Source organism: Anguilla rostrata, chromosome 7, assembly GCF_018555375.3.
Source record: "Anguilla rostrata isolate EN2019 chromosome 7, ASM1855537v3, whole genome shotgun sequence".
NCBI classification, from domain to species: Eukaryota; Metazoa; Chordata; class Actinopteri; order Anguilliformes; family Anguillidae; genus Anguilla; species Anguilla rostrata.
This window is the reverse complement of record NC_057939.1, coordinates 28,976,438-28,993,166: the sequence shown is the minus strand read 5'-3', so window position 1 is coordinate 28,993,166 and position 16,729 is coordinate 28,976,438. Positions and strand designations below refer to the sequence as shown.

The following is a 16,729-nucleotide window of genomic DNA, read 5'->3' as shown; positions in this document are numbered from 1 at the left end:
TCATTCGCCAGAGCAGTTAGGGGTCAGGTGTCTTGCTCAAGGACACTTCGACACGCCTAGGGCGGGGTTTGAACCGGCAACCCTCCGACTGCCAGACAACCGGTCTTACCTCCAGAGCTATGTCGCCCCTGTAGCCAATGTCGCCCAATGTAGCCAATACAAAGTTGACCTCCAGGACACTCTCTGTCAAACTCAGAATCACTATTTGTTGCTTGCACAACCACCACCAGGTACAAATGTGAGCACTCAAATCCATATCTGACTGTTAACATGTATTTTGCTTTGTGTGTGTTTGTTTGTATACTGTTCTATGTGGACCCCAGGAAGAGTAGCTGTTACCATTTGTAACAGTTAATGGCGATCCTAATAAACTAAACTAAACTAAACATGTCAACCGCGGGACTCACAAACTAAACCATCAGCTTGCGGCAAAAATTACCGCTGCTCTTATTTTAACACAAAAAGAGAGGAAAATACATTTTAGTGACGTTGTAAATAGAGACAGGCTATTCATGTTGCCCATAACATTTTTGTGTGTATTTAGGTGAAATTTACATTTATAAATGCTTATTCATGGAACTTTGTGGTCAGACCGTGAAAAAAATAGTCAGCTAGTCTCGAGCACTGTCTATAGGCTAATGTCAAACATGTTAGTATCATTACATTACATTTATTTGGCAGACGCTTTTATCCAAAGCGACGTACAAAAAGTGCATTTCATGGTCATAGACAACTTAGGATATAGGTGAGAGACGGTATACATGTAATGCATCATAAATGTAAGATGGGCAATAACTTTTTGTGCCATTTTAGAATTGTACACATGCAATTCAGTCCTCTACCAAATGATTAATGGAAAAAAATATCATATGCATTTATAATAAGCACACACAAGATTAGTCTGTATAGTAGGCCATTTGCTTTTGCTATTTGGTTTTGTGTTTGTTTTTAATGTATAAATGAGCTATGGCTAAATTACACTGAACAAAACAGCCATTTTTTATGGGTTTAAATAATACCTAAAAAATTTGTTCTATGTGCACAAAGATCTTATTTCTTTCAAATTTTTCCCACAAATTTCTTTATTGTCCACAAGGGAAATTCATTTTGCTTAGGTCAGTATGATGGGGTCAATAAAAGGCCACCCTAAAATGCTGCGTTTTTTGTTGTTCAACACCATGTCACAGATGCCTAAAGAGTTAAGAGATCATGCAATTGGCATGCTGACTGCAGGAATGTCCTGTAGGGCTGTTGCCAGAGTAATGGGTGTTCATTTCTCCACCATAAGCCACCTCCAGCGTCGTTTCAGAGATTTTGGAAGTTCGTCCAACAGCCCTCACAAGCGCAGACCACGTGTAACCACGCCAGCCCAGGACCGCCACATCCGACTTCTTCACCTGCGGGCATCGTCGGAGGCCAGCCACACAGACAGCTGATGAAAGAGTTGGTTTACACAACCAGAGAAAGGGAAGCTCATCTGCATGCTCGACGTCCTCAACGGGGTCTTGATTTGTCTGTAGTTGGGCGTCACAATCAACGTGAGGGTTTAGAGCTAGAGCTCAACTTCGATGGCCACAGGCACGCTGGAGAACGGTCCTTTTCATTGGTGAATCACAGTTTCAGCTGTACAGGGCAGATGGCAGGCAGCGCGTACGACGTCGGGTGGGTGAGCGGTTTGCTGATGTCAACGTTGTGAGCAGAGTGGCTCGTGGTGGTGGGGTGTTGGTATGGGCAGGCATATCCTATGGGCAGAGAACTCAAGTGCATTTTATCCATGGCAATTTGAATGCACAGAGATATCGTGATGAGATCCTGAGACCCATTGCTGTGCCATTCATCCACCGCCATCACCTCATGTTTCAGCATGACAATGCTCCATGCCCCATGTACAGATCCTTGCCCCATGTTGCAAGGAGCTGTACACAATTCCTCAAAGCTAAAAATGTTCCAGTTCTTCCATGGCCTGCATACTCACCAGCCATGTCACCCATTGAGCCTGTTTGGGATGCTCTGGACCGGCGCATACGACAGCGTGTTCCAGTTCCCATCAATATCCAACAACTTCGTACAGCTATTGAAGAGGAGTGGGACAATGTTCCACAGGCTACAATCAACAATTTGATCAATTCAATGCAAAGAGATGTGATGCGTTGCATGAGGCAAATGCTGGTTTTTTATTTGTTGTATTTTGTTTCGTTTTTTGTTTTTTTTCTTTTACTGTGTGCAAATAAACAAATAAACTAAACAAGATACTGATCGGTATTCTGTTCATTTCATGGTATCTTCTTTTTTGGGGAATCTGTGACTAACAAATGCATATCTGTATCCCCAATCACATGAAATCAATAGATAAGTGCTTACTGAATTTATTTCAGTTGACTGATTTACCTTTATTACCTTACAACTCAATAAAATCTTCGAAATTGATAAGTGTTGCATTTCTATTTTTGTTCAGTGTAATTTAACTTTTCATTTATTTCATGCAAGATAGCCCAATCTTGTTCAAAATGACATTACATTACACTACAGGCATTTGGCAGACGCTCTTATCCAGAGCGACGTACAACAAAGTGTATAACCATAACCAGGAACAAGTATGACGAAAACCCTAGAGAGAAGTACCGGTCCAAGTGCAGGGAACAACCGCATAGTTCAACTTGGACCCTGATGGTTAAACTGATTAACACTAACAACGAGAACGGCAACAACGCAATCTATGGAAAAATAAAAATAAAATTAGTCGTTAAGACAGGCGCATCAACTAAGTCACCTATGAAACAGCTGCCTAGTTACAACCCTAAGTTTAGTCATTTACAGGGGGGAAGGGAGGGATGGGGAGAGGTGCAGCCTGAAGAGGTGGGTCTTCAGTCGTCGTTTGAAATGGGTCACAGTCTCAGCTGTTCTGACCTCCACAGGGAGGTCATTCCACCATTGTGGGGCCAGAACAGACAGGAGACGTGTTCTGGAAGTGCAGGTGCGAAGAGGGGGAGGTGCTAGGCGTCCTGAGGTAGCAGAACGGAGGGATCTGGCTGGCATGTAGGGTTTGAATATCTTGTGAAGGTATGCTGGGGCTGATCCCTTGACTGCCTGGTATGCTAGGACCAATGTTTTGAATTTGATGCGAGCTATAACAGGCAGCCAGTGGAGGGTAGTGAGCAGGGGAGTTACGTGGGAGTGTCTGGGGAGGTTGAAGACCAGACGAGCCGCAGCATTCTGAATGAGCTGCAGGGGTCTGGTGGCAGATGCCGGTAGTCCAGCCAGAAGAGAGTTGCAGTAGTCCAGGCGGGATAGAACCATTGCTTGGACCAGGACATGGTTTGTTGTCAATGAGATAAATGCCTCCTTTTGCAATGCTGTAGAACAATGAACATAACTTCATTCACAGGTCACTACATTGTCCTCATGTCATTTTATAGAACTTATAACAGTACAGGCTATAAGTTTTGATGTTCAGTAATTTACAGTAATGGTAGAAAAAATTTTATATCATAGCCGTTTGAAGTAAAATTTCATAGGTGACTTAGTTAATGCACCTGTCTTAACTACTGCTTGTATTTTTGCACAGACTGCGTTGTTGCTGTTCTCGTTTGTGTTAGTGTTAATCAGTTTAACCTTCAGGGTCCAAGTTGAACTACGCGGTTGTTCCCTGCACTTGGACCGGTACTTCTCTCTAGGGTTTTCGACATACTTGTTCCTGGTTATGGTTACACACTTTGTTGTACGTCGCGCTGGATAAGAGCGTCTGCCAAATGCCTGTAATGTAATGTAATGTCATAGTGCTACACTAAATATTTTCTGAGTAATTGAACAAAATCCAAAAACTGTTACATTCTACGGACTCTCCCCTATGTCTGCAATAAAGATCAAAATAAGATAAAATGGCAGTAGTCGTGTCTCTCCAGTCAGCATCTAGATCCTCCTTTATCGAATAGGGGAAATAAACAATTATTGAAATATTGTTTATATATTAAAATAAAATATATTACTGAAATTATCATTTTTTAAATATGTTGATGCGTAGAAATTTGGTTCTTCGAGGGATCTTTGAGGGAGAACGGCAAAAATGTGTGCAGACAAGAAACGGCAGCAACAAATGAGCGAAAGTGAAACCGGACACCACAATATTTTAAATAAAAATTAGTTGTTAGATTTTGTATTCAATGGTTATTCTGACAGAGGTGTCTTAAGTCTTAATGTGATTTAATCTTAATTTCACGCAAGATAGCCAAATCTTGTTCGAAATTAAATGGTCTGTTGTCAATGAAATAAATGCCTCCTGTTGCACTGCTGAAGAACAATAAACATAACTTCATTCACAGGTCACTACATTGGATAGCAAATATTTTAACACTAGAAAGGCTAAAGGCAATTCGATTTTTTAAATTAAAATGATTCCAACACTGTAAATGCAATAGCTACCCTCTTCTTTCCATGATTTTTCCTCAATACTTGGGCTAAACTATTACTGTGTTTTTGAAATGACAAAAAATCGAATCAGTAAAGAAAAACAGTTTCTGCCATTTTATTTCACAAAAATCCCACGCCAGACAATAGGCAGCAGGATTTGGTTCTCAGTCAAACTCTCTCCTCTGGCAAGCTATAGAGCAACTGAATGGCCAATGTGTTGATAAGAATTGTTTGAACTGTTTCACACATATACTACCGGTCAAAAGTTTTAGAACACCCCCATTTTTCCAGTTTTATTGAAATTTAAGCAGTCCAGTGAATGACCTAAAATGGTACAAAGGTAAGCGGTAAACTGCCAGAGGAAAAAAGTTTAGGTTACAAAAAAAATCGAAAAATAATGTACATTTCAGAATTATAAAAAGGCCTCTTTCAGGAAGCAAGTAATGGGTTAACAACTTGCAGCTTTTCTGCAGCAATGGAAGTAAATTAAGCCTTGAACCTTGATGTCTACAGATATCCCAACTTTTGTTGATTACTTACAAACCCTCTGACTGTATAAAATCAGTGTTGGAACAGACTGTGTTATTACACTCTGAAGCATTATTTGGAAAATATTGCACTGCAGGAAGTAGTATATTGCTATCATAATGGAGATTATTAACAAAGGAAGACATACGTACCATTATAACCCTTAAAAGTGTAGGTAATTCCTTTAGAGAAATTGCGAAGAAAGTCAAGGTGTCAGTGAGTACAGTATCCTACACCATCAAAAGGCACTTTGAAACTCGAGGAAACTCAAACAGGAAGAGGTCATGCAAACCCAAAGCCACAACAGAATCAGAAGACAAGTTTCTGAGACCCAACAGCATGATAGGCAGCTCACAGGACAACAGCTTCAAGCACAGCTTAAGAGTGGTTGAAGTAAGCAAGTCTCTGTCATGGTCCTGTGTTCCTGTCTGCGTTTTCCCTGTTGGGCCGCCAGATGGCGGCACTTCTGTTTTGTGTCCTGCTCCCCCTGTGTTAATTGTATGATTGTTTTCAATTGTCTTATTATTGGTTCTTGATTGTCTCGTTTTCCCTTCCCCCTCTGTGGCCTGATTGTTCATGGTGCCCTCCTGTGTCTCGTCAGTGTCTGTTCTATTTAAGTTTCTCTCTCCCTTGACTCAGGTGCTGGATCCTTGTGGTTATGTCTGGTTGTTTGTGCAAAGCCTCTTCATGTACCTGCTCCAAGTGTTCCTGCCCATGTTCTGGTTTCCCCGTGTTTGTATTTTCTGCATTTTCTTTGTTCCTCCGTTTTGTAGTTTCCTTCGTTGTTGAAGGTCGCCCTGCGAGGCTTTTTGTTCCCTTTGTTTCCCCCTTGTTAGTAAAGTCTTTTGTTCTCCTTCCATTTTGGAGTTTTGTGTTTTTCCTTCTGCACTTGGGTCCGAACCCCCCCACGCATCCTGACAGTCTCAGTTTTAACTGTGAAGAGAACACTTTGAGCTGCAGGTTTTACATGTCGAGTGGCAGTACGAAAGCCATTGCTAAAATGGCAAAATAAAAAAAAGAGGCTTGCCTGGGCCATGAAGCACCAGGCAGTGGACTACTGAAAACTGGAAGAAGGTCTTATGGAACGATAAATCAAAATTTGAAATCTTCGGTTCATCACACAGGGTTTTTGTACACCGTCGAGTAGGTGAAAGGATGGTGCCTCAGTGTGTGACACCGACTGTGGAGGAACATGGAGGAGGAAGCGTGATGGTCTGGGGATGTTGCTGGATCCAGAGTCGGTGACTTGCACAGAGTGACTGGCACCCTGAACCAAAAGGGCTACCACAGCATTTTGCAGTGCCATGCAGTACCCTCTGGTCTGCGCCTGGTTGGTCAGGGGTTCATCCTACAGCAAGATAATGACCCAAAACATACCTCCAGGCTATGTCAGAACTATCTTAGAAGAAAAGAACAAGACGGCAGGCTTCAAATCATGGAATGGCCAGCAGTCTCCAGACTTAAACCCCATCGCATCGAGCTGGTTTGGGATGAACTGGACAGAAGAGTGAAAGCAAAGCAACCTAAGTACAACACATTTGTAGGAACTTCTGCAACAGTGTTGGGAAGAACTTTCCGAACAATATTTGATTTTCATTGTTGAAAGAATTCCACAAGTGTGTTCAGCTGTTATGTCTGCAAAAGGTGGTTACTCTGATATGTCAAAAAATTTAGATTAAAGTAATAATCTTGAAGATTTTCATTAAAATAAATGTCTGTTAAGTCACTATCTATCGCTGAATTAGGTAACACAATGGTGATTGAGCCTATTATTATATTAATTTATATTATTATTATAATAATTTATGATTAAAGAACTGGGTGTCTGTGGCGACATTCCCGGGAAAAAAATCACAAGCGGCGCATAGTTAGTGATGCATTTTCCATCACCCATCAGTGGTTGGTCCGCCAGAGAGGGTAGGCGGAGCTAACGCAACAGGCTCGCTCTTGAACTCACTTGTGTGTGAGTGGCGCACTGTATTTTTTCCGGTGTCTGCTAGCGTTACAGAGAAAGGGGGGGGGGGGGGGGGGTTATGGAACCCTAATAAGTTTTTGTGTAACATGAGAGGTCATATTATTTGTTGATGTAGATTTCGTATTACATTTGATAACAATGTAACGTTACTAAATTACATAGCTATTTGCACAGCTAACGCTAACTACCGGACCATGTCAAGAAAGGCAACATTAGTTTAGACAACGTTGTGCACAGTATCCATCTCTCATATCAGGTAACGTTGCGTTAGCTAGCTAGCTAATGTAATTAACACAATCTAATGTCAGCTAACAATTAGAAAAAACGCTAGCTAACGCTACCGACTGGTACCGACCTTGCAAACTGTCTATCGAATGCAATGCTACCTTGCTGCAACCTTGCAATGTAGCTAACTAAAGGCCAGTTCAGATCAATGATTCGCAAAGAGACTGGATGCAACCTGCAAAATTCCAAGACGTCTGATTGTAAACGTTCTAAAACTGCACTTAGCGATTTGACGAGGTGGGTCTTTTGAGACCCCAGGCAACGGCTTCAGACGCTCTGCAACTAACCAGTTCACACCACTGCAATTTTCTCTGCAACATTCTAAAACCATTTCGTCTCGTTGCGAATCATTGATCTGAACTGGCCTTAACGTTATCGTTATTTACATTGCCATCAAGTTCATCAATATATTGATCGGAATAAAGCCGGGGTATAGGTGGAGCAGAGCGGGTCTGATTTCTGTGTAAAGATGTCAAGTCGGAGAAAACTAAATGAATATGGCAGATTAGCATTGTTATTATTTTATTACGCTTCCTCATATGTTCCTTCAGCCTTGATGCCCTTTTTTGATGAAATCTCCTTTGTTTTTGTTTTATTCTTCTTGTTCTGATTTCTAATTTAACACCCAGCTCAGCTTTATTCTCGAACAGTTTAGCTAGCAAAATCAGAAACAACAAGGCAGTTGTTTCAAAAATATCACACAACAATCATTCACGAAAAAGACTGTTTATTGTGCACGAGATACATAATTGCACGAACCACAGCGAATCCCGCGAATTCTTCTCTGCAGTGTAAAGATGTTCATACCAAGCAAAAGGTGGATAAAGAACGTTTGTGGAAATTGATCATCACTAATTCTACCCCAGGTCTGCTACAGCATTTTAACCCGGCTCGGCAGTGTAAAGACAGCTTACGTTAACCTAATGAATGAGTACGTACATAACGTTACTTGTATAACAACCATTTTTTATTCAGTAAATAATAAATGTAATAGTTGGCGTGGCCCAGGTGCAAACTGACTGACGTCACACAGGCGACACTGGTTGGATCCAGTTGGATCTAAGGGAAGTGAGGTTCAAAAACACACCTGCAATTACCGCTTTTCGCCATTGGTACCGCCAAAGAGAATGAAACGGAAATCTTCGAGATTGTAACTTTAAATTGTGTTAAAAAAAAGAAATCATGGAATCATTCTGTTTATCTCCAATTGTTTATTTGTTCTATGCTTTAATCATTTCAGAGTACATTGAGACAACTGCGTAAATTTCAATAAGAACTGGAAAAATATAGGTGTTCTAAAACTTTTTACCAGTAATGTATAATGACATAAAATTCATTAATTGCAATCGTGTGATAAAGTTTAGGGTGGGGATGAATAATTGTGGGCATGGCAGTGATAGAAATGATAGGTTCATAAAATTCATTAATTGCAATCGTGTGATAAAGTTTAGGGTGGGGATGAATAATTGTGGGCATGGCAGTGATAGAAATGATAGGTTTAGGGTTCTTGCCCTTTCCACAAATCAAAATTCCAGACTTTTTGCAGACTGATCTCCCTCCCCGAAACTGTTTTCTAAGACACATGCATTTCTGTTGGGATTTCAAACTTTTGTGTTTAATTATCCTTTTCAATAAATAAAAGCATGACTGACTGAATGAATACAGAATTAAATGTTAATTGTTTGTATTGTCATTTCTATTTGTTACAAATCATTTCATTTGGAAACAAATAGACCAATAAGGTCTTTCATATCAGTTTACGTTTAATTCAATTTTGCACAATTTTCAACCATTAATATAGCTAGTCTGTTAAGTGAATATAATAAATAACAGAATATCAACAGAGCCAATTAACTGCAGTGTTTTCCCTTTGATAAGATAGTCAGTCAGTCTATATGATCTCCCCATTGTTATTTTGAATATCAATATATTCACATCAGGTAATGGTAGCTGAATTGATTATTAGGCTGAGGCTGACAACTTCATCCAGATTAATAGCAACTAAACAGGAACGAGGCCATCATTCATATTACAATAAGTTGAAAGGTGAAGAGGACTGATATCCGTGAGCACCGTGTTTATTCGGCTAATTCTACCTAATCAACCAGATAAAACGTAAGTAATTGACCAGGTCTAACGGCTGTTTTCTGCCCTCCGGTAACCCCCCTTTCTCAACATCTCTCTCCCTCTTGGGCTGTCTCCTGCTCTGTGTGTGATATGTTTAGTTACTCTTTCTCTGCAGTTAAGGATAGCTTTACCTGTGATAAGTGTAGGTTAAATCATGGGTGTAGGAAGCATTGAAAATGTGGGTGGGACAATGTAAGGGGGGGTCTGGGGGTCCTCCCCCAGAACATTTTTAACAGACTAGATGTCATTTCCTGTATTCTGGTGCCTTTTAACAGGTGGTTTGATACTTTTATCTGGCTATACTAGCATGAGAAAAATTATGGGTCCATTTTGTAATTTCATCCAGAGGAAGTGGTTGGCCCCAGATCACATATTTGAAGATATTAAAAAGCTAAAAGTACAGAAATTGATTCGATGACTAATTCAGAGCCATCTTTAATAATAACCACTCATTGTTTATTTAACCTTGAGGATCTCTTTATGCTTGCATGCAATTTCTGTTAAATGAATTTCTTTAGTGTTATCAAATCAATGACTACAGTGGAGAGGACTGTAGTCAAAGTGCCCGGGCCCCTATGCATTCTCCAATAAACTACATTCATCTTCCAATCATTTCTACTACTATGAAGAATCACCAGGACCCAAGGCCTGTGTCTCAAAGCTAGATTATGTAGCCAGTTATCTTGGTGGCTTTATTTACACACACATTTTTACACACATAACACTGCTACCGAGAAGCACTCCACATAAATATTTAGGGCAACATTTCATGACAAAAGGCATCAATATAACAACCATCTGCCACTTTTCATGAAAAGCAATAGTCTTGAATTCATAAGTGGCATAGGTTTGAGGAGTGTGTGTGAGCAAAACCATCAAGTTACCTGGATAACATCATAATAGCTTTGTGGCACAGGCCCCTGATATATACGTTTTTGGCTAAAAATACATATTTGCTAACATTTCAAATAGCAAATAACTTAAAATCCAACACACAGAACCCCAAAATCTCACAAAATATTGAAATGAATGTGACACAATTAATCACCAACAATGACTTAAGGGGGTTGATGCTTTTTGCTGTTTTTTATTTAATAAATTTCATAACCTCACACAATTATCAGGTGCCCAGTTGTATCAACTAATGTAATGGTGGCACTGCAGTAACAGTTAAAAGATTTAAAGATAATAAAAAATAAAAGCTTACAGCTATAGCTCCTTCCTCCCTTGGTACTCCACATTGCTACCTACAGCTAGATTGTTAACATTTTTAATAACTTTGGTTCGAGATTAAAAAAGATTAGACAAAACAAGGCCTTCCTTTTCTAGTTCTTAGACTAAATGAAGGCCCCAAAAACATGCCTTCTATTATCATTTGCAGAGATAAAGAGTTGGCAAATCTCTATGTCAATTTGATCAAGTTTGTCTTGGTGGATGTGGCAGACTTTGTTCAAACGACGTTGACTCATGGAGGAGCAGAGCCATGTCTTAAGCCTTCTTAAGGCACTGAAACTTCATTCTGCTTCGGCTGAGGAGCATGGCACTACAAGAAGTCTAACCAAAGACTCAACTTGTGTAGAGCACGGACTTCTGGCAGCATAGCTTTGAGAGAGTTTACTGCGTTAGTGATGGTGCTGGATGGATATTGAAGCTTAAACATTGCCAGCTGCACCTCCAGTGAATTGCGATTAAGTTCTGGTTAAACACTGACAACATCATCTTCCACCTTTCCAGAGACTAGCTCCCTTTCCAACTTGCTAAGAGTATCGAAGCTGCTCTGGTCAAAGCGCTTGGTCAACTGTACATCAACAGCATCTAACACACTGAAGTATTCTACTCTATCGTGCTCTTCAGTGGATGCTGGTGTGAACACTGCATTTCCGGTGTAGCGCTTAGGAGGTCTCCGGATGTGAGGCATCTGGATGGTCTCAATGCCCATCTCACTGATCATGTCACAGGTCATTGCATAACTCTGATGGAAGCTTTCATCAGACCTCTTCACTTCAAGTGTTTTTTTCACGCAATCAGCATCCCTGTGACACTTCCAGTCTTGCTCTGAAGGGAGCGGTTGAGGCACTCTAGTTCTTTGAGGACTTCAGAGGCAAGAAGAAGACCGAGCAAAGTGTGCCCCTTCTGAAAGCGCTCCAGAAGTCCTCTTGCGGTTGTGCACATCTCAGAGGAGCCAGATGCAGCCATTTCCTCCAGACTAAGCAATACCTCTTCATACTGCCCTTTGACTGCCTGAATGGCCACTATCCTCACAAGCCATCGTGTAGGGCAGAGGGGTTTTAGAGTTCTGAAACTCCCCGCTTCAGACTGCGCAATCTCTTTAAAAATGGTCTTATATTTTCCAGACTGGTAGTAGAGTGTGCCAAGTTTATGGACCAAATTCAGTGCATCAGACACAACAGGGGATGAGCCGTAGGCTGTCTGAGTCACAAGATTGACACAGTGAGGACTGCAATGGACATACAAAGCAAGAGGTTGCTTCTCTCTGAGAACTGCTTGAACTCCTTTGCTTTGGCCAGACGAGTTTGCAGCTCCATCATAGGTCTGCCCTCGAAGACAGGACAAGGGCAAGTTCAACCGCAGGAGGACATCAGTCGCCACTCGAGCCAAGTCCTTTCCTGTTGTTGAAGACACCTCATATAGACCTATAAAGTCTTCATGAGGGACAAGATCATGATCCACATAACGGATACATATGGCCTCTTGTTCAACTCCCGACACATCCTGGGTTCCATCAATAATAATGGAGTACTGCAGTGTGGACAACCCCTGTACAGTATTTGCAATTCTCCTAACGATGGAGTTGGCCATGATATTCAAAATCTCATTTTGAATTTCAGCGCTTGTGTAATTGCTTGAGGGCTTACTTAGCCATCTCTTCAGCACATCATCATCCTCGGATCTGAGTTGCAGAAGCTGCCTCAGATTGCCTTAATCATTGTCATCATGGCCACGCAGAGCTAAACCCTGGCGGGCAAGAAAACTAATTCACTTAATTATTTTGAGCAGGCATGATCTTGCCTCTCTTTGCTGCTGCTCCCTGGTTGTGGATAGCTGTGTTTCAATACTTCTTTCTTGGTATGTGTGTGTTGTGATCGCAACTTTATGTGCTTGACTCAGTTGGTGAGATGTCAAAAGAGGTGGTGGGGTGATAATTATTTATTGAGCAGTATATATTCTTTCACATTGATAATCCTAACAACTCATACTGAATTTAAATACAACTGATTCTAAAGTGCCAGTCTGTGACATTGCAAATTTAGAGTACCCAAAGTCCCAAGCAGTAGGCCAAGAATTGCTGCTCAAAAAGTATAATATCAGTCAACTAGCACCTAAGTGTAAAATAAATAATAGGGAGGGCGACACGGACTGACTTACTGTGACTTGTTGTGATTGTCTATGTAATGTGCACACAGTGTTGCCAACTAATTTTTGGGGGAAGTTGCTACAGGGAGGTCGATTTGTTGTTAAATGACATTGTGATGTCATTGCGTGATGACGTCATTACGTAATGACGTAAAACTGCATCATTACGTAGAATACACAATGACGTTACTCAAATTGACTGGCCATCTGGGCGAAAAATATGATTTGAAATTTGTTAGTTTAGAGATTGAACAACTATGGCGAATATGGAGTTTCGCAGCACCACCATTGTCGCTCTGGATGTTCATTTAACATGCCCCCCTCCCTGCAGTCTCATCTACAACTACACCCCCCACCCATGACATAATGGACAATACTGTCTATACTGGCATTCATACAAAAATTTTCTTCCACCAATAAAAAATCGTATTCCGTCATAGCAACAAGATAAACCCGACAATAGCCCGAAGATATGCCAATACAGCAGTGAAAAAGCTGCTCACTGAATAACAAAATAAACGAGAAAGTTTTAAAAAATGATACTATGTCATTCTACAGTCAATATCTGGGACTAAATATTGAATAAATATACAACCTTACCATTGGTTTTACGCGTAGAGATGTCCCTTTTGAGAATGAGTGGTCATACATTGTCTTGGACAATCCCTTTGTGAAATATATGCGTATGTGAGATGACTGGGTAACTTCCAAAATAGCTATGCGTAATACCACACGTGTTGTTTACGGCGTTGTCGCCCTTTTCAGTACAGTCTGGCTTGATTAACAATTTATTTATTTAGTAGGTGAGAGTATAAGCTTTCTAATGATGTATAACATGTCTAATTCTGCTTTTGGAATTGCGTTTTATAGGTCAGTGTAACCGGAAATGTTCTTATCATCGCATTCAATTACGCATTCACTCTGTGGTAGCAGTAAAACAAAGACGCTGCTAACGAAATGTTGTCAACTATTTTTCAGAATTTCTTGGAAAATACAAGAGTTACAAGAGTTAATTATTACACATTTAGGTACTGTACCGCATTGTGTGACAATATTTTTGCATTATTTTTTAACCTGATAGCAATGTTCCTCTTAAAACTTCATAAGGGGCTCATTTATATGCTTTATAATGGACAAAAAGCAATTAATTCATTTTTGGAGAGATTTTGGATATGTTTCTGGACTCCTAGATATTTTAGACCACTGTACTGATGGAAAGCTTGTAATTCCCACTTGAAAATGATGCAACAGTGAGTTTCTTGAGACAAAACAGTTGATTTGCAGTGAAATACGTGAATATATTGTGATTCATAGCAATGCATAATTTAGACATTTTGGATAGATTTGGAGACGCTGGGTACACTGCTTAGTTTTTGCTTCATAAATCTATAGTAGTTCTACATATCCACCCTTAGATTTCACGAACTTGTGGTCAAGAAGTTTTTGATCCAGCACATGTATAGTTTAACTTGCTGTATATGTGCAATCTCTCAGTATATCATTGCAAACTAAAAAAGTGCAAATTCATTTTTTATTTTTTGTCTAAACAACTGCATTCATAGCACTTTATTTCTTCCAAAATTATGAATATAAACTAACAGTATTGTATTGTATTGCTTTAGTATTGTAAGTTGTACAAATGTCCTGCTTTATTTAAGCCATTTTTCAAGTCTCTGTGGTGTTCACATCTGTGGAGTTATAAGGCTTTAAATAGGGTACCCCCTAAATGGGCAAGGATTGGCAAGATTTGCCATGCGCGCTAAGGGGTTAACATCTTATATTCATACATGAAACAATATCAGACATATAACAAAAGAAGAAAACAAAAACAATAAGGACAACATTAAACTGTACAAGGGAAATGTGGATTAAACATTATACAACTCTTTTTAAAAAAAAAATTTTCCCCCTATTATCTGAGAGGTCTTAATAGCTTTCTTGTTAGTTAGATATCTTACAAACAGAGAGATATTGTAGTTCAACACAAAACAGATGGAGGAACGCATGCTACTGCTGCTGCAGTCAGGCAACAAAGATTGCTGCTGCTGCCTGTGCCTGGCTATTCAGCTGAGCCGTCACTACTGCTATCACTCACAATGCAGCCAGGCAGCCAGACCATGTGTTGTGACTGAGTGTGACAGAGAAAATCGTTTTGTGTCATTAAGAGGGAAAATGCATGCATTTTAGCGTTTGAGTCACGTTTCAAAAGTTGCTAAAAGTTCCAAATAAATTTTAAAAGTACCTAAATTTGTTGCGAGGTGCTTTTTGGGGAAAAAAAGTTGCCAGGGTAGTATGAAAAGTTGCTAAATCTAGCAACAAAATTGCTAAGTTGGCATCACTGTGTGCACAGTAAATAAATAGTTAAAATTGGTTATTACATGGTTTTGTTGAATACTTCTGATTCTGATTGGTCAATCACGGCATTCTACGGTCTTTTATTTCTGAATAGCAGACCGCGCTGCTATGAATAACAGACCGTTGCTATGGACGTACACCGTAGAATCTAACGGACTATTTTTTTAGCAGAAGCAATAAAATCATTTTTAAATAATATTTTGAGTCAAATTATTGATTTCTTTAGTAAGTAGCCGTGTAATAAGCGGGATAATGTACAACGAGCTGGCCATTGTTGCGCTTCGCGTCGTGGTCCTGCATCACCCTGTCGGGGTTTATTTCACAATAATGACCGGCTCGCTGTACATTAAAGGGTGGTGCACACTAGAAGATTTTCAAACGTGGGAGACCACAGACATAACGACAGATTTAACCGATTTTTAATATTTTAATCGTAAGAGCGCACACACCAGATGATTCTGTCAAGACGCAGGACCACACACTTCACGTTTATACTAAACGATTTCAGAGTGGCAATTCCAGGGACTTGGGATCTCACAGAAACTCGCGTGATCAAATGTGACTTCAGAGCAAAACAAACATGGAGGCGGACCGTCGTCGTTATACCTGGTGCACACTAGAGGAATTTCAAATCTTAACCGATTATAAAAAAGTGGGAGACCACAGATATAACAACATATTTAACCGATTTTTAATATTTTAATCGTAAGAATGCACACACCAGACAATTCGGTCAAGACGCAGGACCACACACTTCGCCGTTTATACTAAACGATTTCAGAGTGGCAATTCCAGGGACTTTATTTCCGCAAGCTGATTCCCCGTCTCCATGGAGACCACACTGCCGGCAACGTTACAATAATTACATATACACATAATACAATAATATTGATACTTTTGTTGCTATGTGCAGTTGCTTAACCGCATCGAGTATAAAACTATTTCGTCCGCAGAGAACTTCTTCGGTTTCGGCAAACCGAAAAAAATTTGGTTGGTGACGCTTCCCAGTCAGCTCGCTCTCATTGGCTATTGCGGGTTTCTGCTCAATATTCCATTGCTGTTCCTTTCACACTACGGGATTTCAAGTCGTAAATATCAAACACGTTTGATATTTACGATTCGAGATCGGGGAGACTCCGATCCAGTCGGTAACATTAAGATTATGTCTGTAAACCCCTCACACTACAGGATCATTTGGGCAGATAATCGGTTCAGACCAGCCTCGAATCGGGAATGCCTCCGTAATTGTCGGGAAGGGCGAATCAGACCCAAAATCGGCCCAATTATCCTCTCTAGTTTGGGGCCAGCTTTACTTAACATCTAGCTAACGGTGCACTGAATACTCCGGATTTGACAGCTATCGACTGGGGAAGGGCGATTACTAATTTCGTTCGCGGGTCTAGCTACTGTTTTGGTTGGTGCGTGTGTGTGTGTGTATATGTTGTCAAGGAGGTTTAAGCTGGCAATATACTCAGTAAGAAGAAAGAACTTTAGGATTGAGAACCACCGGCGAACATGTCCAAGAACACTGTTGTCGGTATACTCAGTGAGACCACCGCACCGTTTAAAATCACTCCACGCCGCTGGGGCGTGAATAATTACAAGGCAGCTATTAACCGGGGCTGGAATCTCAACCAGACCTCCGTCTCGCGGCTACGCCATGGATGTATAAAGATA

General features: G+C 40.5%; 1 protein-coding gene and 1 long non-coding RNA gene across 5 annotated transcripts in view; both read right to left on the bottom strand.

Moving 5' to 3' along the window:
- Window positions 1–16,729, bottom strand: part of rad9a (RAD9 checkpoint clamp component A) — a 72,864-nt gene that overhangs the window by 3,925 nt on the left and 52,210 nt on the right. The window lies entirely within an intron of this gene.
- On the bottom strand, window positions 990–6,398 carry LOC135258503 (uncharacterized). Its single transcript, XR_010331010.1, has 2 exons — window positions 1,976–6,398; window positions 990–1,742 (listed from the first exon to the last, which is right to left on the bottom strand). It is a non-coding gene; the product is annotated as an uncharacterized LOC135258503 (long non-coding RNA).